The sequence below is a fragment of the Tenrec ecaudatus genome, chromosome 18, assembly GCF_050624435.1.
Source record: "Tenrec ecaudatus isolate mTenEca1 chromosome 18, mTenEca1.hap1, whole genome shotgun sequence".
NCBI lineage: Eukaryota > Metazoa > Chordata > Mammalia > Afrosoricida > Tenrecidae > Tenrec > Tenrec ecaudatus.
The window spans coordinates 71,882,897-71,907,168 of NC_134547.1; the positions used below are offsets into that span (position 1 = coordinate 71,882,897).

The 24,272-nt window shown below is 45.6% G+C and overlaps 1 protein-coding gene across 2 annotated transcripts in view; it reads left to right on the top strand.

Moving 5' to 3' along the window:
- Positions 1 to 24,272, top strand: part of CDH13 (cadherin 13) — a 1,090,774-nt gene that overhangs the window by 372,229 nt on the left and 694,273 nt on the right. The window lies entirely within an intron of this gene.

The following is a 24,272-nucleotide window of genomic DNA, read 5'->3' on the forward strand; positions in this document are numbered from 1 at the left end:
AATTCCCAAGGTTGTGACACATTCTGAGAGCAAAATGCTCCATTGCCCTACCGGATGATCCATGGATGCTTTCAAACTGTTGATCTTTCCATTCACAATCCAGCACTTTCCCGGGCCCCTCCAGGGCTCCTTTCCTCAAAGAAACCCTCTGGGGTACTTCAACCTTGTCACGCAAAGTATCCATGCATGGACAATCGGCCAGACTCTACCCAAAACAACCACCGCCCTTCAGCACTCCATAGCTGCGTGGACATTTTGCTCCTGTCACCACTGAAAGATGAGGTCAAGACCATGAAGAACGGTGCCCTCCATGCCCCTGAACCCCAGGCCCCATCTTTTTTCACTCTTTGTTCCTCTTCATTGTATTCCCTTTCTCTCGTCCTACCTTCCACTATATGCAGGCAGATGGAAGTGCTAGGGTGGACAGCCCATTCCCCACAATTGGGTATCTCTGGCTTAGGCTACACTATTCCCAGCTCACACCTCCAGATATCTGATTCCCAAGTAAAACACTTCACCATGTCTTGCAGGTGACTCGCCAGCTCCCTGTGTGCTCATTCTTCCTCCCTCCTGGATAGCCGGGTGATGCCTTACACATAGTTAGTTTCAGAACCAATGGTACCCAAGGAGGAATTTTCACCACAGATCACACATTGGTCCTCAGCAGGGCCACCTGGATGAGCCCTCTACGTACCACCGTCCCTGTGCACATCCTTCTCAGAGGCACCCAAACAGGTTCTCAGTCTCAGACCTGAGGACTCTGGGCTCGCCAGCTTGTTTGGCTTTGCTTCATTTTAGAAAAACCTTTATGGGGGATTTGGTGTTTTAGATCATTCCTGGTATGGCATTTAAGAGCCTGGTGGGAACACCTCGTAGTGGTAGGCGGTGCGCATGGGTAGGCGTTCAGAACAAGCAGCAGGCATTGAAAGCCAGAGTGTCACTCCTGACCTCTGCTCGCAGAACTCAGAGCCTCCTCCGCAGAGCACTGGGTTTTTATCTGCGTGGTGTTTCTGTTTTCTGTGAAGGTTGAAAAAGTCCGTAACTGGCCGTTGATGCCAGTTTTGAACTAGTTTTAAACTAGTCTTGAAATGTACTCAGTCTGAGGTCAGCTTGGCACTGAGCGGCTGGTGTTGAGATGTGTAGTGCTGACGTCGAACCCCAAACCCCAAACGCACTGCCACCAAGTGGATCCCTGCTCAAGGTGAAGCTTGGCTGCCCTTTAAATGTAAACGTTTGAGAGTGACTTTCATGTTCTGGAAGCAGGGTGGTGGGGTGGGGGGCTTTCAATCTCATTCATGTCTGTAACACAAGAAGAATAAAGGGCTCAGCACAATAGCTAATTACCATGAAGCGGTGCGTTGCCATGTTGGGTGTATGCTTTCAAAGCAGGTGACACAGAGGGGGAAAGAAAATGATCCGAGTTTCCGTCTCCCAGGTGCCTACGGAAACAAAATTCAGACACGTCTCATAAACGGTTTTGACTGATACAACTTCCTTTCCCCTAAGGCAACTCCTTTGTACAAAGTGCCAGAGCCAGCCTTTCTGGGTGAATTAAAGGTGTAGTGCATGCACGGAAGATGGGGCATGCTGGAGAAGGCAAGATTTAATAATAACACCCTTCTCTGTGGCACCACTGCCTTTGAAGGTATTCAAAGCAGGGGCATTCATGACTGGTATCAGTGGTTTGCCTCTGAAGTATCTAAACAAAGTAGCAATGCTTTGAAAGAAAACCCCCAACAGTTGGGCTATGTTATGAGGTGCCAACCCATAGCTGGTGGGTGGGTCCCCCACGCTGGCTCATGGTGACCCCATTAGTGCCAGGGTAGAACTGTGTGCTACAGGATGTTCAAGGGCTGAGTTTTCAGAAATTAGTCACCATGTCTTTCTTCTGAGCTGGTGCATCCGGGTGCATCCCAGCATCTAAAGTTTGGTTAGCAGTTCAATGCTTTGACCTTTTCTATCAACCCTGTACTCCTCCAGAAGCAAGACTGATTATTAGGAAGGAAGGAAGAAAGGAAGGAAGGAAGGAAGGAAGGAAGGAAGGAAGGAAGGAAGGAAGGAAGGAAGGGAGGAAGGGAGGAAGGAAGGAAAAGTCCTGTCCAAATGATGGTTATAATCTTTTCCGAAATTGGTTTCTCCTCAAAACAATCTTTGCATGAGCTAAAGATCAACAACTCTGGTTTCTAAGCATAGTAGGCAAATTGCAATTATCGCATCAGCCTTTAGAACTCTTCACCTGTTCTCTTTTCTAGAGAACATTGGGATGTAAAAATAGCAATTATATGCTGTTATGGGTAGAATTGCATCCCCTTAAAATGTGTGTCAAATACAGCAGGCCATGGGATTCAGTATTGTGTAATTTCTCTCCATTTTCTGGTGATCTGATATTATTATCTTATGTTCTATATCTTCCACATTGTTGATCGGGCAGAACACAAAGTACAGAATCAGGTTGTACCTTGAGTTAGTTTCTTTCAAGATATAAAAAATATTAAATAAGGGAACAGAGTTAAAAAGGACCTACTATTACCTAGAGAGAAGAGCTGAGGCAGAGAGTGTCCTATGGACCCGAGGTTCCTGTGCAGCGAACCTTCTAGACCCAGGGGAACATTGATGCATGGAGATCTGCAAGGAGCACCCAGCTCACAGATGATGGATGGAGAAATGAAATTTCATCCCAAACTATACCCCCCCCCCACACACACACAGCCTTTATCTGGAGCTGACACACTGACTCAGACTTCCATTCTAAGCTGTGATGGGATACGTTTCTTTTTGCTAAAGCCACCCCCTTGTGGTATTTCTGTTACAGCAGCAGTCGACAGCTAAGACATCACTCTGTGCAGGCATTGCGACAAACAACCCGGAAGCCCCGTCTCCCGCCATGCTATTCTGCCTTACAAACTCCAGAGGGATATGTAGTCAACAGGCAACTCATCGCACAGAGGAGGCGTGTCTAGTATACTATGTGTGAGCTCGTGTGCCCAGGTGCATGGAGGCTGTTGCCTTTCCTCTCAAACCAGGCGGCCGCTCTCTCTGCTGGCAGACTCCTCACCAGAAACTCTACTGCCTCCTCAAGAACCTTTCCCCCAAGGCTTAACAGTGTCACATGAGGAAAATGTGCCTGGCAATTATGAAACTCTCAACTCTTCATTGCCTTTGTTGGTCCTTACTTGTCTGGCCAAGCAACAATAGAACATCATATTCCATGCACCCTTTTCTCACAGCTGAACTTGTGTGGCATCCATCGTTCACTGATTGACAAATACAAATAGCTACGTAAGTGAATGGATCATTGAGTTCGTTGATTTGCTTCATTTCCATTCCAACTCAGAGACCCTGTAGCGAACACTCCTGGACTCTTGAGGTATCCTAGACCTGTGTCCTAGCAAAAGAGGCAGGCAGTAATCAATATGCAATACAGGGCCGGTTCTACTCTGTCCTGTGGGTCTCTGTGATTTGGAATTGACTTGATGGCAGTGAGGTTTCTGGAAGTTCAGTGCATCTGATAGTAGGAAATGCTAAGGATATAATGAACGTAAGCATCAAACTGTCAAGGGCAAGGGGGTGTGAGGAGGGGTATTGGAAACTTAAATGGGGAAGCATTGACCCGAAGTGACATCTGAGGGAAGTGAAAAACTGAGCCGTGTGTGTGAGGGGATGAAGACACACTGGAGACAGAAGTCCCGGGGTAGTAATGTAATATGGAGCTGCAGAAAGTGTCAGGAGGCCTGTGGGGTTGGAGGGACTGAGTGAAGGTGACTGTGTTGTTGTCTTGTTAGGTGCCATCGAGTCGGCTTCCGACCCATAGTGACAAGGTACACAATGTGTACCTCAGCTGGTGGATCACAGCTCAATGTTTCACCACAAAGCCATCATTCCAGGAACGTAGAAGAACACAACTAGATGATGCTTGGTGTCATAGCTTAGAGTATGAACTTGGCTTTCATGCTGAGTGATATGGTTTTGATAGGGGAGTGACATGACTACAGTATGGTACCTGGACCTCTGATTTCTGGGTTGAGGCTCGTCCAGTGAGCAGGGGTAAAGGGAGAAGCGGGGGACCAGTTAGGGGCTAATGCAACACCCCAGCAGGATACAATGGTAGCTTGGGCCAGGATGGAGCCTGCCTCTCACTCCCTCCTTGCTTTCAGGTCGATAGATGGTGCTCCATCTGTCCCTCATTCCAGAAAGAGAACTAAGCTCCTCGGGCACTTAATGGATCCTTTGGAGAGTAACATCTATTACCTTGCGTCTGAAGACAGTGTCACAGAAAAAACAGCCCTTTCCATTTAAACAGTCAATCAGTAAGAACTCTTCTTCATTTGCCTAGAATATGATGTTTATTAAAAGGGAAGGGCAGCGGACTGGCTGTGGTTGAGGCCATTATTTTAATAAAATGACACTGTGGCCATGTTAGGCTTCTTTCTGTGGAGTGGATGCGTCCTGTCCTCTCACTTTTCAATCAAGACAATTCTGGATGGAAGGCTGTTATTCTCATGCTGCAGGATCATCAGTTCAAAGCCACCAGCATCTCTACAGGAGAAAGGTATGGCTTTCTGCTCCCATATAGAGTCACAGTCTCAGAGACCACCAGGGGCAGGTATTTTTCTTCCTTTTTTTAAAAAAAAAATCATTTTATTAGGGGCTCATACAACTCTTATCACAATCCATACATACATTAATTGTGTAAAGCACATTTGTACATTCATTGCCCTCATCATTCTCAAAACATTTACTCTCCACCTAAGCCCCTTATTTTTCCCCTCCTTCCCCACTCCCCCTCCCTCATGAACCCTTAATGATTTATAAATTATTATTTTGTCATATCTTGCCCTGTCCAAAGTCTCACCTCACTGACTCTTCTGTTGTCCGTCCCCCAGGGAGGAGGTTATATGTAGATCCTTGTCATCCATTCCCCCTTTCAAACCCACCTTCGCTCCTCCCTCCCAGTATTGCCACTCACACCACTAGTCCTGAAGGGATCATCCACCCTGGATTCCCTGTGTTTCCAGTTCCTATCTATACCAGGGTACATACTGTGGTATAGCCATATTTGTAAGGTAGAATTGGGGTCATGATAGTGGGGGAAGCGGGGGAAGCATTTAGGAACTAAAGGAAAGTTGTATGTTTCATCGTTACTACATCGTACCCTGACTGGCTCGTTTCCTCCCGAAGACCTTTCTGTAAGGGGATGACCAGTGGCCTACAGATGGGCTTTGTTGTCTCCACTCCGCATTAGTCTCCTCATTCACTATGATATGATTTTTTTATTCTGATGTTGCCTTATACCTGATCCCTTTGATACCTCATGATCGCACAGGCTGGTGTGCTTCTTCCATGTGGGCTTTGTTGCTTCTGAAGTAGATGGCCACATGTTTACCTTCAAGCCTTTAAGACCCCAGACACTATATCTTTTGATAGCCGGGCACCATCAGCTTCCTTTGCCACATTTGCTTATGCACCCATTTGTCTTCAGTGATTGTATCAGGGAGGTGAGCACACAATTATATGAGTTTTTGTTCTTTGATGCCTGATAACTGATCCCCTCAGCACCTCGTGATCACACAGGCTGGTGTGCTTCTTCCATGTGGGCTTTGTTGCTTCTGAGCTAGATAGACGCTTGTTTACTTTCAAGCTTTTAAGACCCCAGACACTATATCTTTTGATAGCCGGACACCATCAGCTTTCTTCACCACATTTACTTATTCACCTGCTTTATCTTCAGCAGTTGTGTCAGGAAGGTGAGCATCAAAGAATGCCAATTTAATAGAAGAAAGTATTCTTGCATTGAGGGAGTACTTGAGTGGAGGACCAATGTCCATCTGGTACCTTAATACTAAATATATATATATATATATATATGCACATAGATCTATTTCCCCATCCTCATATATTAATATATGTGTATATGTACATGCCTTTATTTAGACCTCTATAAATGCCCTTTACCTTCTAGCTCTTTCCTCTATTTCCTTTGACTTTCCTCTTGTCCAACTATCATGCTCAGTCTTCATTTGGGTGTCAGTAATTCCTCTTGGTTATATTACCCTTGATCACACCCTACCAGGCCTCCTACACCCACCTCACCACCGATTTGGATCATTTGTTGTTCCCTTGTCCCTGGGTTTGTTAACACCACTACCTTTCCTCCGACCTGTCCCTCTCCTGTGTCCCCCCAGAACTGTTGGTCCCGTTGTTTTCTCCTCTAGATTGTTCATCCAGCCCATCTTATTTAGACAGACCTGTGGAGTTAATAACATGCACAAAAACAAGACAGAGCAAAACCAAGCAACAATATACAACAGAAAAACAACAAACCAATGACATAAAAACCACAACAGAATACAACAAGAAAGAAAAGTTTGTCGTTAGTTCAAGGACTGTTTGTAGGCCTTTAGGAGTGTTTTCCAGTCCAGTCTGTTGAGGGACCACTCCCTGGCCCCAAAGTCCACCTTCAGGATTCCCTGGGGACCTTGCTACTCTGTTCCCTTGCTGTTCTGTTGCACCCCATTAGTGTTTTTCCTCGGTGTGGCAGGATCAGAGCGGGCGCAATTCCCACACGGTGTCTCCAGTGTTGTCCCTTCCAGGGCAGTTCTACCCTGTTTTTTACGGGGACTGTGAGTCAGAATTGACTCGCCAGCTGTGAGTTTTGTTTGCTTTTGAGTTGAGAATCAAGTACTGGTGTTGTAGTGGCTACAGGTTGTAGTGTGATCCATAAGGTCAGCAGTTTGAAGCCACCAGTGGTTCAGAGAAAGACGGGGCTTGCTACTTCCATAAACATTTGCAGTTTGAGAAACTCACAGAGGTGGCTTTACCTTCCTCCAGGGTCACTAACAGTCAGTGTGGACTCAATACCAGTGAGTTTTAGGTGAGATCAAGTACCCCAAAACCAAAATCAAGCCTGAATCATAGAGTTTCAAAAGCTGTCATCTTTGTGGAATCCTACCACCCCTCTTTGTCCCATGGAGAAGTTGGTGGGGTTTGAACTGCTGTCCTTCCGGGTCACAGCTCGATGCTTGTAGTTTCTAGGTACCCTGGAACAAGCTCTTATTCATGCCAGTCCTCCGTAAAACAGAATGAAACACTGTCCTGCCTTCCCCCCAATTGTTGCTAATGTTTGAACCCATTGTTGCAGCCTCTGAGTCAGTCCATCTATTTCAGAGTCTTTCTGGTGTTTGATGACCCTCTATCTTACCAGGTACCGGTCTCCCTTGAGAACATGTGTAAATGACATGAGACCAAGTCTCACCAACCTTGCTTGTGAGGAACCTGCTGGCTGTAAGTCTCAGACAGAGCTGTTCATTCTTCTGGCAGCCCACAGTACTTCTCTGCTAACACCACAATTCTAATGCACCAATTCTCTTGTGCTCTTCCCGGTTCATTGACTAGCTTCACGGGCATATGTGGTGTTTGAAAGTACCAGAACATACATGGGTTGGATGCACCTTAGCCCTCAAAGTGACATCCTTGCTCTTTAACCATGTGAAGAGGTCTTGTACAGCAGATTGGCCTGATGCCATGTGTGTATCATTTGATTTCTTTATTGCCACATTCCTGGGCATCATTTGTGGATCCAAGTAAAACAAGGTCCCTGATCACTTCAATATTTCCTCCACTTACCATCATGCTGACCTGGACCAGTTGTGAGGATTTGTCCCTTTATGTGTGTAGTACTGCATACTGAAGGGTGCCGTCATCAGCAAAGACTTCAAGTCCTTGCTTTCTGCAAGCATGGCTGTGTCGTCTGCTTGTGGCAGGCTATTACTGAGCCTACCTCCAATCATGATACTGCTTTCTACCTCATGTAGTTCAGGTTCCTGGATTTTTTGCTCAGCATATAGAGGAAATTAATGTAGTTATCCTTATATCCTTATCTAAATATGATATGTGGACCTGTGGTGAAACTTGTCTACCCATTATTAGGGTGTTGTTGTTTTTTTTAATGTCAATCACTAATGGTGGCATTGTCCTCAGTCAGCTGTGGCCGCAGCTGGGTTAGTTCCACCCCTTTCAGAAAGAACCTCAGTGCTCTATCTTCTGGAAACCATCCATGGCTCAAGCTCAAAGGAGAGGTCTTCTGTTTTCTTCCCAGAGGTCTGGGTCACCACTAGTACGCTTTATCATTACAGGCCTTCATCAAGCAGTTGACTCAGTATTTTACGAACAGGGGCCAGCATTCCTTCTGGCTTAGGTAAATGGAACCTCACGTGGCCCAGGAGACTGAGTTTGCTTTGGGGACAACAAATGACCGAGGTGGAAGAACCTCAAATTTTGAAGTCACGCGGACCTGGTGGGGAGCTGGGACATTCTCTACCCCTGTCCCTCAATGTCTCCTTAGGCTCAATTTTGTAAACTGTGAAATGAGGAGCTAATCTTACGATCCCAGACCATTGTGAAAATGTTGTGAGATGATGAGATACTACCTGTGAAGTCTTCCCATCTGCTTGGGTCCTGGAAGGAACGTATTAAAAATGAAATGTCATCCGCATGCATTCACGCTCACTCTGCCCTCAGGGGAGCTCATTAATTTGAGCGTGAGCCCCATTTTCCTAAAGCGTGTACATCTAAAGCTCTTCTCCCAATTTCTGTTCACTCCTGTGGCTTATTTCCTGAAGACCCACCTCTGCTTCTGGGACCTATGTCTAAACAACTAGCTCTTCAAGAAACACACACTAACACACATATACACAAACAAACACATGCACACTCACACATGTGTTCTCTCACATTGACACACACACACAAACACGTAGTCACACAAACAAATGCACTCAAATACATGTACATATACTTTCTCTTGAATGCACACATTCACACATCAATGCACACACCACATGCTTACACGCATACACACAACCACACGCATGTACACGCACAGCATTTGTGCCAAGTTTGGCTTTACTTTGGGTCTGGACCCAGGAACATGTGTGTGATAGCATATCTCTAGTCTTTTCCAAATTGTTAATTGCATCTTCTTACCTCACTCATTCCTCTCCTCCTAATTAAGCTTTCCTCTAGCAGAGATTTTTTAAGAACCTGTGTGTTTGCCCTCCAAATGGTCACATCCACACCCAACCAAAGCCTTGGCAGGAGGGAGGGTCTTGGCCTTAGCTAGGTCCACTTTCCTTAGAGGAGAAAACTAAAGACTCACTGCCCTTGAGTCGATGCTGACACATAGGGGCCCTGTAGGGCAGGGTAGAACTGCCCCTATGCGTTTCCAAGACAGTAACTGTTTACAGGAGTAGAAAGCCCGATCTTTCTCTAGCAGAGTGGCTGGTGGTTCCAAATTGCTGACCTTGCAGCCCCGCAGTCTATCTCCTAACCACCAGCCACCAGGGCTGAATATCAAACCACACCGAACCCACTCTCAACTAATTGGGACCATACAGAGTAGAAGTGGCCCATAGGGTTTCGAAGGCAATAATCATTAAGGAAGCAAAGTACCAGCTCTTCCTTTCATGGAATGGCAGGTAGGATCAAGCTATCGACCTCTCGTTTCGCACCCAGTGGCTTTAGCTCCTACACCGTCCTTGCCGCAGTGACTGGCCTGGTCACGGTTGGGGTCACCATGGACGGTCAATCCACATCCTTCCTTCCTTTCCTTTGGCCTCTCCCTGCTGGGCTCTGGTCTGCACAGTGCTTGTGTCATACTTTCCAGCAAGACCTCTTTAGAATTTTTAAGAGCAAGGATGCTGCTTTGAGGTCTAAGGGGTGCCTGGCCCACGCCAGAGTATTTTCTTCCACTGCCTCATGTGCATGTGAAAGTTGGACATTGAGAATGAGGGCGAATAGGGAGTGGAGACCCAAAGCTCATTTGTATACAGTTGGACATCCCTTCACAGAGGGGGGTCACAGGAAGAGACAGTCGAGTCTGGTGCACCGATGAAACATACAACCTTCTTCTAGTTCTTTAATGCTTCCTCCCCACCTACCCCCAGTATCTTGACCCCAGTTCTACCTTACAAATCCAGCTAGACCAGAGCATGTACACTGGTACAGATAAGAGCTGGCAGCACAAGGAATCCATGACAGATAAAGCCCTCAGGACCAATAATGAGAGTAGCAGTACCAGGAGGAGAAGGGGAAGGTGGGGGGAGAAAGGTGGAACCAATCATAACGATCAACATATAACCTCCCAGGGGGACAAACAACAGAAAAGTGCATGAAGGAGACAGCATTCAGTATAAGACATTTATATATATAAATTATCAAGGGTTCATGAGGGAGGGGAAGAGCTGATACACAGGGCTCAAGTAGAAAAGAAAATGTTTTGAAAATGATGATGGCAACATATGTACAAAATGCTTGACACAATGGATGTATGTACAGATTGTGATAAGAGGTGTATGAGCACCCAATAAAATGATTAGGAAGGAAGGAAGGAAGGAAGGAAGGAAGGAAGGAAGGAAGGAAGGAAGGAAGGAAGTTGGACATTGAATATTGAGGACATCGTGCATGGTAAAATGGAGGGGCAGAGCAAAAGAGGAAGGCCCCCAATGAGCTGGATGGGCACAGCCACTTCAACAATGGGTCTAAGCAGACGGTCAAGTGTAAGGACGACTCAGGACTGGGCAATGTTTCCTTCTATAGAACATAGGGTCTGGTCGCTATGCGCTCCAGGTAACTTTTTGTAGAGTAGCCAGGGCTCAAGGGCACCTAACAACAACCCGCAGGAGCAGTTTTGCTCTGTCCGACACAGGTCACTGTGAGTCAGAATTGAGTCAAGGACAGTGGTAATTTGAGTGCTAGCCCTGAACTGGGCCCCTGTTCATCAGGACCCTTGGAAACTGAAGGAAGAACGCATCTCTTTGCTAACCATCTTCAGGATCCTAGGCAACCAGTGGAGGCTTATACAGTCATCGAGGGTATTATGAGCTCTAGCTTAAATGTGAGCTCTCCCTAAATTCATTGGAGTTTTGAGCACTTAACTACAAAGTGACTCTCTTCCATGTTCCCCTGAGGCATCTAACTTTGCAGAGAGATGGAGACAACTCAAGGGGTTTCTATGTGTTTCTTTAAACGGTGATTCATTTCTTGGTAGAGAATCAAATCCTTGACAAAGACAAGAAGACAAAAAAAAGGCGGGGGTGGGGGCGGGGGCGGAGGAGGATGATTATTTCCTTATCACCTCTGGGCTGGTTAATTCCCAGTTCATTTTCCAAAAAGCTACATTTTTAAATGGTACCCCTTTGAGAGTACACAGAATCAAGCGTGATGGGGAGAAATATTAACAGATCCTCTACAAGGATCAATCATGCAAAAGAAAAGGGGAAAAAAACTAATGGCAAATCACTCTAAAAGAGGACAGACCCATTGAGTATGGCAATTAGACCTTGAAGACAAACAATTGTGTGTGAGAACTTGATCAAAAGCATAATTCCCAGTTAACTGCTTGGTTCCAACATAAACGATTGCTCTAGAGACACGCTAAGTGTAGCACTGCACCGTTCTCCTCCGTTCTTCAAAGAGTATTCCTCTTCTCTGTGAGAGCTTGTCGCAATAGTTAATGACTACAGAAAATGGCTCGGGAACGTGTGTTTAGAAAGGTAGGCCTCTTGAGATTGCTGTAAGGGGGAAGAATCTCGCAGTTGGCTGTATTTTTAGAAAACCGTGGGAATCCACAGGCCTGGAGCTGACAGGGACGCCACAGTGATCACACAGGTGTCGGAGTGGACAGGGTTTTCTGAGGTCTGGTTTCCCAGGGGAGATCAGCAGGTATTCTTTCTGAGGCAGCCCCAGGGAGATTCAAGCTGCCAACCTTGCCTTGGGGAAGGCTTTCCTTGCACTGCTCCAGAGAGTTCTTCACGTTCATTGTTGTTATTAGACGTTGCTCTTATTGTTCTCAAAGTGACTCATAGTGACCCTAGTGCCTGTGCCTGAGCCCACTGTTGCCGCCACGGTCAACCCATCTCCTGAGGGGTTTCCTCATTTTCACTCAGGCTCTCCTTCACCGTGCATGAGGCTCTTCATCAGGACTGATCCACACACGGTAGCAAATTCAAAGCACTGCGGGCCAAGCCTCACCATCCTCACTTCTAAGTAGTACTGGGGCTGGCTTCTACCAAGACAGATCTCTTCATTTTTGCCAGTCTACCTACTGTATATTCAGGATGACACACCAGACTGTTAAATGCAGGGTCAGCAGTTGGAACCCACCAGCTCCCTCCTTGCAATAAAGATGGGGCTTTCTACTCCCACAAAGAAGTATAGCCTCTGAAACCCACAGCGGCAGTGCTACCCAGCCCTGTAGGGTCACTAAGATTGGCATCGACTCGATAGCAATGAGTTTATAGCATATTGAATATTCTCCACCAACATCATCATTTAAAAACATCAGTTTTTCTTTGGTCTTTTTTTATTCACTAATTCTGGAGGGGGAGGAAAGGGAAACACAATTATCAATAAGGTAACCAAATCCATGCCTTTGTAATTGCTGGGCTGCTTCGAACACCATTTCTTTAAAGGAAAAAGAAAGGGAAAAAAAGAGCATATTCCTTTTTGCCTGGTATCTTCTCAGGATCTGAACAGTGTATTCCGAGTGATAGTTTCTGAAAATCAACATAATCCAAAGGTCCTCTCTTTGCAATGTTTGCAGTGAGGGCCCAGCGTCTTAGCATTTAAGTGTTTTCAGATTACATCCATTTAAACATCTGTGATTCATTATCGTAAATATCACAGTTGTGCAGGACCATATGCTTCAGCTTGCAGCATAGATGTGTCTGTGTGTGTGTGTGTGTGTGTGTGTGTGTGTGTGTGTGTGTGTGAAGCAGGGGAAGTAAATTCTCAGCAACCTTAGACTTGCATGGGTCTGAGCAAAAAAGAAAAGAAAAGAACATTTCCAGACACGTGGGGCCTTCAATAATCACAGTAGGCACTTCAGATCCCACATAAGAATCCTTCAGTTGCAAAGTTGCCACTGTTGATGGAAAGCTCTGTTTAAATTGGGCCACGTGCTTCCCATGGTAATAAGGCAGGTAGTGGGGGGGAGGGGGGAGCACAAGTCTTCAGCCTGCACTGGCATTTGGTTCTTCAGAAAATGAGTAAGGGCCATCGTTGTGGAGGAGAAATCACAGGCAAAAGGGGTACCTTTAACAACTGAAGAGTCGCTCTTGGCAGGCAGCCCCCTCCGCTCCCATGAGGCAGGAGCTACAGACGGTGCCATATGGCATAAGGATGCAATAAAAATCTCCTGGCAACAGGAGGATGAATCGGCATGACCTATAGGGCTGATCACTTTCTTGCTTACATCAGAAAGCCTATAGTCGCTTTCCAGAATTAATTGGGCTTCATGTATTATAAGCCAGACCATTGTATTTTAATTTCCTGATAAGGTCTTGTCAACTAGACAGAACCAATTTGTAATCACAGCTGGAGAACATCTCACCCTCTGCAATTAGGGAGGAGGTGGATGAATGAATTGGTTACAACCAAAAAGAGTCTGCTGATAGTTTGTGATTGCTGACTCTGGGCCGCTGCTGAGGAGATGGAGAGGAGCCTGTAGGATGCCGTGGCCACCAATGAGGACCTCATGGGAAACCATGGGAAAGCGACCTGGTCCGTGCTGCCTCCAGCACCAGAGATGGACCATCTCATTGCTACCCATAGAGCTTCACGCAGGCTGAGTTTGGGAAGTAGAGTACCAGGGTTTCCCCCTTGTCCATCTTCTCCCAGAAGCAGCCCTGAAGCCCATTCGGTGTAACACTGGCATCTCCCCTGGCATGCAGGTGAAGGCTCTGCATTAGCCAGGCATGGAAACGGGGTCTCCCGGAGGGGGGGCCAGAAAGAGTTCTACCACCTATGACCTTTACCAAAGTGTAGGTCAGAGGAAAATGTTCAAGATGGAGCTGTCGGCTTTCCATCTGTGTGCAGGCTGATGGGGATGTCCTCTTGTGATTATTGTGCTACCTCCTGTCAAGGCCTGTGCATCACCTCTAGCGGGGAGGTCCGCTGTTGCCCCAGACTGTGGACTTGCACATCCCCCAACATGATGTTGCTCTCTGGAAACATGTCTAATGCAGATGAGGCCATCTCTGCCGAGAAGATGCCTCCTCATTATGAAGAGAGAAAAAGCTTATTCAGACATTGGCTGTCACTCTTCTGTGACACTTCAGTCAACGTTCTGAAGGTCAGGGATCAGACACCCTGGTTATTGGGGTGTGTGTGTGTGTGTGTGTTGGGTGGGGGGTCATTCCCCCACAATGGTCCCGTTTTGACACAATTAAAAAAAGGGACATCCACCTTTCAAAATGGCAGTCCCCATAGGATCACATGGCCCCATCAATGACATCGGTTATCCCATTATCTCCCTTTGTTCTCTGGATCCATTCTACTTCCTTTACTTCCCCAGCTGAAGTGAATTCCTTGAGCCATTCTACCATGTACTTTTGATCTGCAATCGTGGATTATGTTAAGATCTGTTTTACTGTTCGATTGGTAGACCTCTCTATTGTTTGGCTAAGGGGCCCTGATGGTATTGTCAGGGAGCCAACTGTAAAGTTAGCAGTTCAAACCCACCAGTCACTCCACAGGACAGAGATGAGGCTGCCTGCTTTTGTAAAGATCTACAACTTCAGAAACCCCCTCTGGAGTCCAGACTCAGACTTGACGCCATGGCCGCGGATTAGTGTTGGGCTAAAAAGTGATCCAAGCGGGTGAGGCCTCATGGCCAAGCTTTTATATCATGGACAACTCAGCCTCCCAGAGCCTCCTTTTCCATTCTGTGAAACGGTAGTCACAACGATCCAGAGGACTGGAGTGAGAGGCTATCATTTATCCACTGTGTATCATGTTCCTGACATTGTGCTCAAAGCTTGGTGATTTGTTCCTGCTCTTTCTGGGCCTATGTTCCTCCTCCAGGTTTCAGTGTTTATGGATTGTTGTTTACTGAGTTGTGCGACAAACCAAAGATCAAATACTCTCTAGTCTAGGAGAAGGAACTGTGAGTTCTATACTTGCTGTGACTATTAATGCAGGTATTTCAATATTTATACACCCAAAGACTGAGTCCATTATGATGATAATCCCCGGAGATTGATTTGCAGTATTTTGTTTTTTGTTGGTTTATTTGTCTTAGGCCTTTTCATTTATCTCTAAATGCTGGCTTATTACCTCTGAAGCAATCCTACCTACTTTCATCCCCAAGTTATCTGCATGCCCATGAAACTGCAACAGCGTTCAGAGAATCTGTGAAAGAGATCAAGTGTGTTTTCCAGCTTAGGCACCTAGGGAAGGGACTTTGAGATCCATGGTGCCCACTTTGGCTAAATCGATATTGGCGATTACTCATTACAATGGCATCTTTAAACTTTCATAGCCAACCTACCATTTGCACATAGAGTTTGTATATTTTTTGGCTTGGGGGTTTCTAGATTAGTATGTTTATCTAAAAATAATAATTTATCTCTTCAAACGTTTTAATTAAAGTCTTCAAGCCTGATATACTCAATGTATTTTATATCATAACACAATAGCATATTATATCATGTATATTATAATAAAAATTTGTTTTAATATTACAATTCATACTAAATATATATACACATACACTTACATTTTATGATGATTTAAGGTCAAAACACCATCACGAAGAACACATGCAGTTTTATAATGCAGCATTGGGAAGTTATCAGATACTTATTTACTAAGTAATATTTCAGGAGCAAAGTAGTCATGGACCTTTTCAGAAAAGTGAGGCATACTTATGGATCACTCATTCCTCTCCTTGGATGTCTCTGGCCATGATTAGCTCTCTCGTGGCTTGACTATATTTCGCCAATAGAAAGAACGTATTATATGGGACAGGGCTCTGGTTGTTTTGATTTCTACCCTAGGATGTTTATTCAGCCTTTTTAAGAAATGGGACATCCACCATTAAAACGGTAGTCTCCACAAGGTCACATGGCCTCTTTGATAACCTTGAAAGAGCCACAGCAGACCGTTTTAATGGCTCCATAGAATGATGTGTGCAGGTCCAGAACAACGGAATTCCCCAACGCAAAGGGCATCATCTAATCGTACAGTCCCCTGAATCTGGGTCCCTCATGAAAGTATCAAAACAAACAAAGTCACTGCTGGACCACAGTGACTCTAGATTATCCTATCAAGAAACAAATAGCGTTTTGAGACCACATCTTGAGTTTTCTAGGGCTTTTCCAGGATTTAAATGAAAACGAGGTTACACAGGCAGCACTGTCTGCAGCATATCCCCTTTAAGCCTCTAGCTGCACAATTGTAGGACCGCAGCCTGTCCCCCGAGGTGGCTTACATCCAGATAGTTCTGGAAGAATCTAGGGGACCAATTGTGTGAACTCACACACTCTTATTCCATAGCTTCTCATTCTGACTTCTTCCGGATTAACATTCCTAGTAAACTCTTGAAGCCAGTGTTTGGAATGTTCTTGTGTTGGTCTCAGTGGACTAAGAAACAAATCCATAAAAACTCTTATGTGTTGAAAAAGAGGTTTATATACAAGAGCAGTCGATTGAGGAAACATCCCAACCTAGTCCAGTCCAAGCCCATAAGTCCAATATTAACCCATAGATGTCTGATACCAAGCTATAAAGTCCTCTTCACACTCACGAAACACATGCAATGACACTGAATGCAGGAGATCACAGGTCAGTGGGTAGAAAGTCTTTAGATCCAGTGGCATTGTCAGCATCTCAGCACTGGCAGGGGTCTCCACATGACTTCTCTGGCTCCAGGGGTCTGGTGGCATCAGGGTAGGTCCATGTGGCTTCTCTAGCTCCCAGAGAGTAGTGCCATGTGTCTTGTCAGAAGAGAGTCTCCAAAGGATTGATTAGAGAGTCTCTCCTGCCTCCAAGGAGGAAACCCAAGAATTCCCAGAATTCTCAGGAGAAGGCCATGCCCACACAGAGTCCTCATTGGCTATGATCCAATTGACAGACTAGACTCCAACTCTTCCCACATAATCCTCTCAAATTGACACCAGATGATGTAACTACCACGATTCTTTTAAAGTCCATCTCCAGTGTTCCCAAAATCATGGAAGGTTCTGGAAGACTGCCCTTGCTTTGGTCTTCTCTGAACCACTGCTGAGCTGTGTTCCACTCAGAGTTGGGCCAGGGGACTACTTGAGACATGACATTACCTCTCACTTGAGCTATTATATGTGCCTTCCTCTCTCCAGAAATTACAGCTCCACGGGACTGGATTAGGAAATCAATACATTTCTTTCCAACTTCGTTGTGGCTCTGCCCTCCTCTCTCGATGTCCATGTGAAAGTTGACTTCCATAGAGACCTCTTCCTCCCATTTATGAAGGGGCTCCAAAACGCTCACTGGAAATTTTCATTTTCTTTTAATTCTACTTTTCCACTAACTTTTTGAAGCCCCTTCATACACGTGCTCATGACAGAGAAGTACTATGAAATCGTGTGTACCAGTGCATCTTGTTTGATCAGACTCTGGGTCCAAATTTCAACTCAGGCCAAACCCTGGGCCACATGACAACCCCAACTGTGAGGCCAAAGAACATTAATGCTGGAGAAAAGTGAGTGTTTCCTCTGATTAGTCTCCTAGAGCGCTGATGGCACAGTGGGTTAAAGGTTGGGCTGCTAACCAAAAGGTCACTGGTTCAAATCCATCAACCATTTCATGGTAGAAATATGTGAACGGTCTGCTTCCATAAAGATTTACAGTCTTGGAAACCCAATGTGCTATAGAGTTGCCGTGAGCAGGAGTCCACTGGACAGTAGTGTTTTCCGAGTTAGAGATACTCATAGAGAGGTGGGCCTATGAGAAACCAAGGGCTACTAGTAAACCATGGCATGAACTGCCATAGGAAGCAATTTGTCTTGGAGGAAGTGCTCCTTAGACAGAAATGCTCCTTAGACAGGAGAATGCCAAGACTTCGTCTCATGCAATTTGGATGTGGTATCTGAGGGACCAGTGACTGGAGAAGGACATCAGACTTCATGGGTCCAGGGACAGAGAAAAAGACAGATACCTTCAAGGAGAGTGGCTGCTACTGTGGCTACAAGAGCGGACTCAAACATAGCAGTGGCTGGGAGGATGGCATAGAACTGGGTAGTGTTTCTTTCTGTTGTACACGGGATGGCTGTGAGTTGGAACCAACAAGAGAGCTTCTAACAACATGTTGGAGTTGAGGGCTCGCAATAGGAGAGAACTGAGTGTACATCTGAAACTCGGTGATTCTCAGACTTGCTGAGTGCAAATTTTTGTTTTGCTGAACGAGGGACTTTCAAATTAACTTACTCAGATATTCACATGAGTTGGCGCCATCATTCTCCGTTTTGTTTAGGGAGTTTCAAATGTGCTTAGCTGCCAAGTTGAAATTCTGCTATTTATTCATTCAACAAACAGGAGTGAGTGACTACAGTGTCAGGCACTAGGCTATATAAAGTAATTCCAATTTGAAACACAAATTCATGGTGTTGATAGACCTCTATAAGATAGGCTATGCACAGCTTCCTATCAGGAAACAACCTGACATGTTGGAAAGCATCTATAGCAAGGGAGAAATGTTAAGACTGACAGAAAAGACTAGATTACGAAGTGGCAGCTCTGTTCTCAATGGTAAGCAGAGAAAATCCCCGGAAAGAATGTTCTGCCTTTTTCCAAAAAGGAAATCCTTCAGGGTTTACATGGCAAAAAACAGTTTTGTGCTGGAGATCACTTGACTATATCATTCATTATGATAGCTTTGGCTGGCATGAAAAACTGGAAACTCTATTTCATCAAAGTTGAAATGTATGTCTGAGATGGTATTAAGATGATTTCACATTCCTTTAGCACCGATCAGATCTACTGACCCCGTGGAGGCAAACTCCACTCCTGGATGAATCAGTCGTGGTTAGAAAGGCCTCCAAAACCTTACTGAGCTCTAGGAATGTGCTGGCAGCAGGCCAGTTTTCCAGCACAGGAGAGATAGTCGATGACATTCAGTAACAAGAGCACCAACTGGACCAAGACCAGTAGATGTGTTTCCCGCATCACTCCGGGATCTGGCCCATTGTAGGTGGGGCTGGTCATAAAGCTTGATTGATGAGTGCTGAGTAATGAGGACATTCAAGGAAATCAAAATGATTGCTTCTGTTCCCTCACCCTGGGTGGGTCCCACAAGGCTAAAAACTCAATGTCGTGAGTTCCCCAGAGGTAATCGGAACCTCTGGAGGCCAGTGGAATACCGAGGAGTGTGAAAAGCAGTTATGTGATAGGTCCCGAGGAGGGTTCGCCTCATGTTTCTAAACCAAACGCTACTCCATTTGGTGGGAAGCTTTCCACGCTCCAGCAGAGAACGTGCCACACATCCCTTATTCACATCCTATGTGCTAATGGTCATGGGCAATGAATAAGGAAGCCACATTGATGCAGCTGATTTACCGTGTTGGTGAAGGATACTAATGTACCATGGACTACCGGCAGAATGGACAACCCTGCCTTAGAATGCTCCCTAATTTGAGGATGCTGAGACTTTATTCTCATATACTCTGGCCATGCTATCAGGAGGTACCAGTCCTGGAGAAGGACATCATGCTGGTGAAGTAAAGGGTCAGAGAAAGAGAGGAGACCCTTAGTGGGGTGATTTGACACAGTGACTCCGACCATGGGCTTGACCCTCGCAAGGATTATGAAAATGAGACAGGACTGGACAGGACTCAGCCATCCTCAACATAGGGTCACGATGAGTCAGCACCAACTGCTTAGCAGCTAGAAACAATAGCAACAAGCGCATTGTGCCGTTGAGGTCGGTTTCTGTAAGCAACCTGTGCAGGGATATGTGATTCACTTCAGTCTGAAGGAGTACAAGCAAAGTATATGTGCCTGACACGGGGCAATCACTAGTCTTTTGTCTTAATGCCATTCTGGACCCGGCTTGCACAGCCATCCTCAAAGTCCACCCCTAAATTTCAGAGGAGCTGCACGCTCATTAGTAACTTCAAATCTGCCAGGCTGAGTGTATTTGCACCCTCGAAATTGGCAAACTGTATAAACCAGGCCTATTTTTTCCTTTCTGCTACCAACAAGTCATTGAAATGGTTTCCACTTCTGCATTTGGAAATAATTGGAGAGCTATAATTAAAATAACAACAACAACAATCCATTCCCAACCCAGAAAACCTTACTCTAAAGGTGGAAGAGAAGGGAAACAATTTAATAAGAAGGTATCAAACCTGCACCTGATGTATCGAGGGATCCCTTTATAAAGATCACAAAGAGAGAGAGAAACGGGACCCTTTCTGCAGCCACGCAAGTATAGCCCTCTCCCTGCAGGTTTCAGGACAGAAGACAATTAGTCCTCAAATAACGAGACAGCACTCTCTTGTCATACATTGTTCATCCTACACTCACCTGGTAACTGGGACAGCCCCTTGTGTTTGCTCGCTAATTGCCTTGAACCAATGACATTCTAAAACTCCTCAGAGCTCCACGACAGGTAGGAAGTTTCCATTGGAAGTTAGATACCACCTTAAACTGCACTGGAGATAGGGATTCCGGGGCACTCCCTTCCTTGGGAGTGCATTTCAGAGAGATGGTTCCAAGGTCCTTGAGAGCATAGAAAACCCCATGGAGTACAGTGCTTTAAGAAGGGCCAGAAGCTTAAAGCTTACTTAGCCTTTTAAAATGATGTCTGATATATTTAAATGAGTCAGAGAGAGAATTTAGAAATGCAAGTTTTGTTTTTTGAGGCAAGTACTCTAAGCAAAAGGGAGAGGGAGGATGTCTATTTTACAGTCGAAAAAAATATATACATACATATGTATATATATAAAAGAGAAATGGATCTACAGGTACCCATCACTTAACATCAACTACCGTATATACTCGAGAATAAGCCAACCCAAATATCAGCCAAGGTACTTAATTTTACCACAAAATGGCATTAAAATATACTGCCTCCAGCCTGTGTGATCATGAGGTGTTCAAAGGATCAGGTAGCAGACACCAAAGAACAAAAATCATCATTGTGTGCTCACCTTCCCTATACAAATGCTGAAGACAAATGTGTGCATAAGTAAGTATGGTGAAGAAGGCTGATGGTGCCTGGCTATATCGAGAGATATAGCATCTGGGATCTTAAAGGCTTGAAGGTAAACAAGTGGCCATCTAGCCCAGAAGCAACAAAGCCCACATGGAAGAAGCACACCAGCCTGTGTGATCATGAGGGGTGGAAGGGATCAGGTATCAAGCACCAAAGAACCAAAAATCATATAATCGTGAATGAGGGGGAGTGCGGGGTGGGGACCCAATGACCATCTGTAGGCAACTGGACATCCCTTTGCAGATGGGTAGCGGGGAGGAGACAAGTCACTCAGGGTGCACTGTAGCATCGATAAAACACACAACTTTCTTCTAGTTCTTAAATGCTTCCTCCCCACATCACCCCCCAACTATCATATCCCAATTCTACCTTACAAACCTGGTAACACCAGAATATGTACAGTGGTACAGATAGCAACTGGAAACACAAGGAATCCAGGACAGATTAACTCCTCAAGACCAGTGGTGAGAGTGGTGATACCGGGAGGGTGAAGGGAAGGTGAGGGAGAAAGGGGTAACAGAGTACAAGGATCTATATATAACCTCCTCCCTGGGGCATGGCCAAAAGTAAAGTGGGTGAAGGGAGACGTCAGGCAGTGTAAGCTATGATAAAATAATAATAATTTATAAATTATCGATGGTTCATGAGGGAGAGGGGAGGGAGGGAAAAGAAGGAAAAATGAGCTGATTCCAAAGGTCAAGTGGAGAGCAAATGTTTTGAGAATGATGAGGGCAATGAATGTACAAATGTGCTTTACACAATTGATGTTTGTATTGATTGTGATAAGAGTTGGATGAGCCCCCAATAAAATGATTTTTTTAATGTGCTGAAAAATTCTGCTTATACACAACTATATATGGTATGCACTCTCCGTAACAGGATGTTATGTAATTTGGACGTTCTGTGAACACAAAGGGAATCCACTTTGGTTGTCATTGTTGCCACTCCTGTCATGGCTGGAACTGCTGGGGGATCCCGGAAAATGGGTGGAGACAGTGGTGACGGTTAAAACTAGAGATTAACCACATACTTTCAGGAACTGTTCCACTTAGGAGTGGACCAATCTGTGCATCTTTAAGAAACCCTGGTATTGCTATGGGATAAGCATTGAACTGCTCAACATGAGGATCACAAGTTCAAACCTACCAGCTGACCCTTTGGGAGAATGATAAAAATGTGTGTTGGCACAAAGATCGACAGTCTCAGTAAACCCACAGAGCCCTCCCACTCTATCCTATGGGCTCGCTTGGAGTTGCGATCAAAGAGAAGGCGGTGTCGTTTGTTTGTTGTGTTGTGTTTTGACTTCATAAAGACCGCTGCATCCCTTTGGAGACCATTTCATCATACAAAATAAGAGAGCGTGGTTCACAGATGTGCCCAGTCGTGCAAGACTCTCACAGATTCCCCACACTCACCCACAACTTTCTCCCAGAGCAGGAGCCGTCCACATGTTGCACACCCACTTTGGTACCAATGTGTTTTCTTTCTTCCTGAGATCATCCAAAGCCTTGATCCGCCCCCTTCTCGAGCATGTCTCCGTGGTGAGACACCTCTGCCCTTTGGAGATGCCTTGTTGGGAATCGGATTCAAAAGGAAGAAGTAGAAGAGCAGCAGAAAATCCAGGTCAGGCAGGAAGCCTGGGCCCCTCAAGTCACAAGCCAGGCTCCTCATTTCAGCAGTGGTTTTGTCTCCGTGAAAGTTTGTCTTTTTCATGACATTTGCATTAAGCCCAGAGGACATTTTGAGTGGAAACACGCTGAAAGCATAATTGGAAAGCTGAGTGGGGTTTGCTGGCCTAATTTGCATTTCCCCCCAGGTGGGGCATTCTCGCTTCCCTCCCAGTCCCCCTGGGGTGTTCAAAGAGTCTCTCCAAGAACAGTGGCATGCAATTGATTCCAGTAACGCCCCATGTACAGTGCATTATATATGTCTCTATATATTTATTTCCATTCTAGAAACTATTTTCAACGCCACAGTAATAAACTAGGGGACTCATTTGGAGGGTATGAACAGTCCTGCTAGTTCACGTTACCCTTCCTACAGAGGTTTGGAATATTTGTTCACAAGTTTAATTGTTTATCCGACTTTTTCCTTTCAATTACCCACACGATGTCATTCAGAGCTACTTAGGGGGTTGTCGCTATAGAAACACATTTTTTTTTGGGAAAAAATAGACAGACATGCACTACTCAATTTTATCTCTAATGTGCTCTTTGAACTCTGTGCCCCAGAACACGCAGTCAGATCTCTGCTGAAAAGTTGGAGACTCGCTGACTTTTGAGTTGCTTCAACAAAGTTAATATTAGGAAGGTATCATGCGGGACAGATGGTGTCTCTGGTCCCTGCAGCGGGCAGTCTATAGTGGCGTGATGCTTGCTTTCTGTGGTGGAGGACATGTCGCTCTCTCCAGAGAGAAGACAAAAAGGGGTATGTTAGTAATGCATTCTGCGTCTCTACCAGGCTCTTCCTGTCCTTGTGGCCAGAGTAGCTAGCATAGAAGCGTGCCTGGAACAGGGAAGGGCAGTCCAGTCCACCATCTCTGGTGGCAGACAGGGCAACCATCGGTCTGAAGGTTTCCATGGCTACACGACTGTTGTAATTACCTTTGCCCGCTGTAACGGAAATACCACCAGCGGAAGGTTTTCGAGAAGAGGAATGCCTGGTCTCCAGGTTCTGGAGGCTGGAAGTTCGGGTCAGGGCATCAGTCAGTCGTGTTGATTCCTTTCTGGTCAGTAGCATTAGCTGTCCGCCTGCTTCCGGTGACCCTCCTGTACATCATCTTCCTGTGTGCCTGTGTCTGCTCTCTGTAATAGTTCTGGAGTGGTTCACTGGCATCACCGCCTGAACACAGCAAAGAAATGTCTAGTCCCGTGTAGGCTGCACCCACAGGTCCAGGGTTAGGACTCCAGCACCTGTCTCATTGTTGTGGTTGGCTGCCACTCAGCTGATCCGACTTGTAGGGATCCTATAGGAGAGAGCAGAACCCCCATTGGGTTACCCAGACTGCCTACCTTTCTCTCATGGACTGGCTCCTGGGTGCCAACCACCAACCTTTCAGTGTGCAGCCGAGTGCTTTAGCACTGCACCACCAGGCCTCCTTTAGCACCCATGTGAGAGGGACACCATTCAACTCAGAATGGCAGGACAAAGTTTGTGCTGTCGTGACTGTTGACTCTTTGCATTGATTTCACTGTGTGCTAGAAACAATAAACCCAGCATTCCGGTGGGTACCTTCACCAAAGTT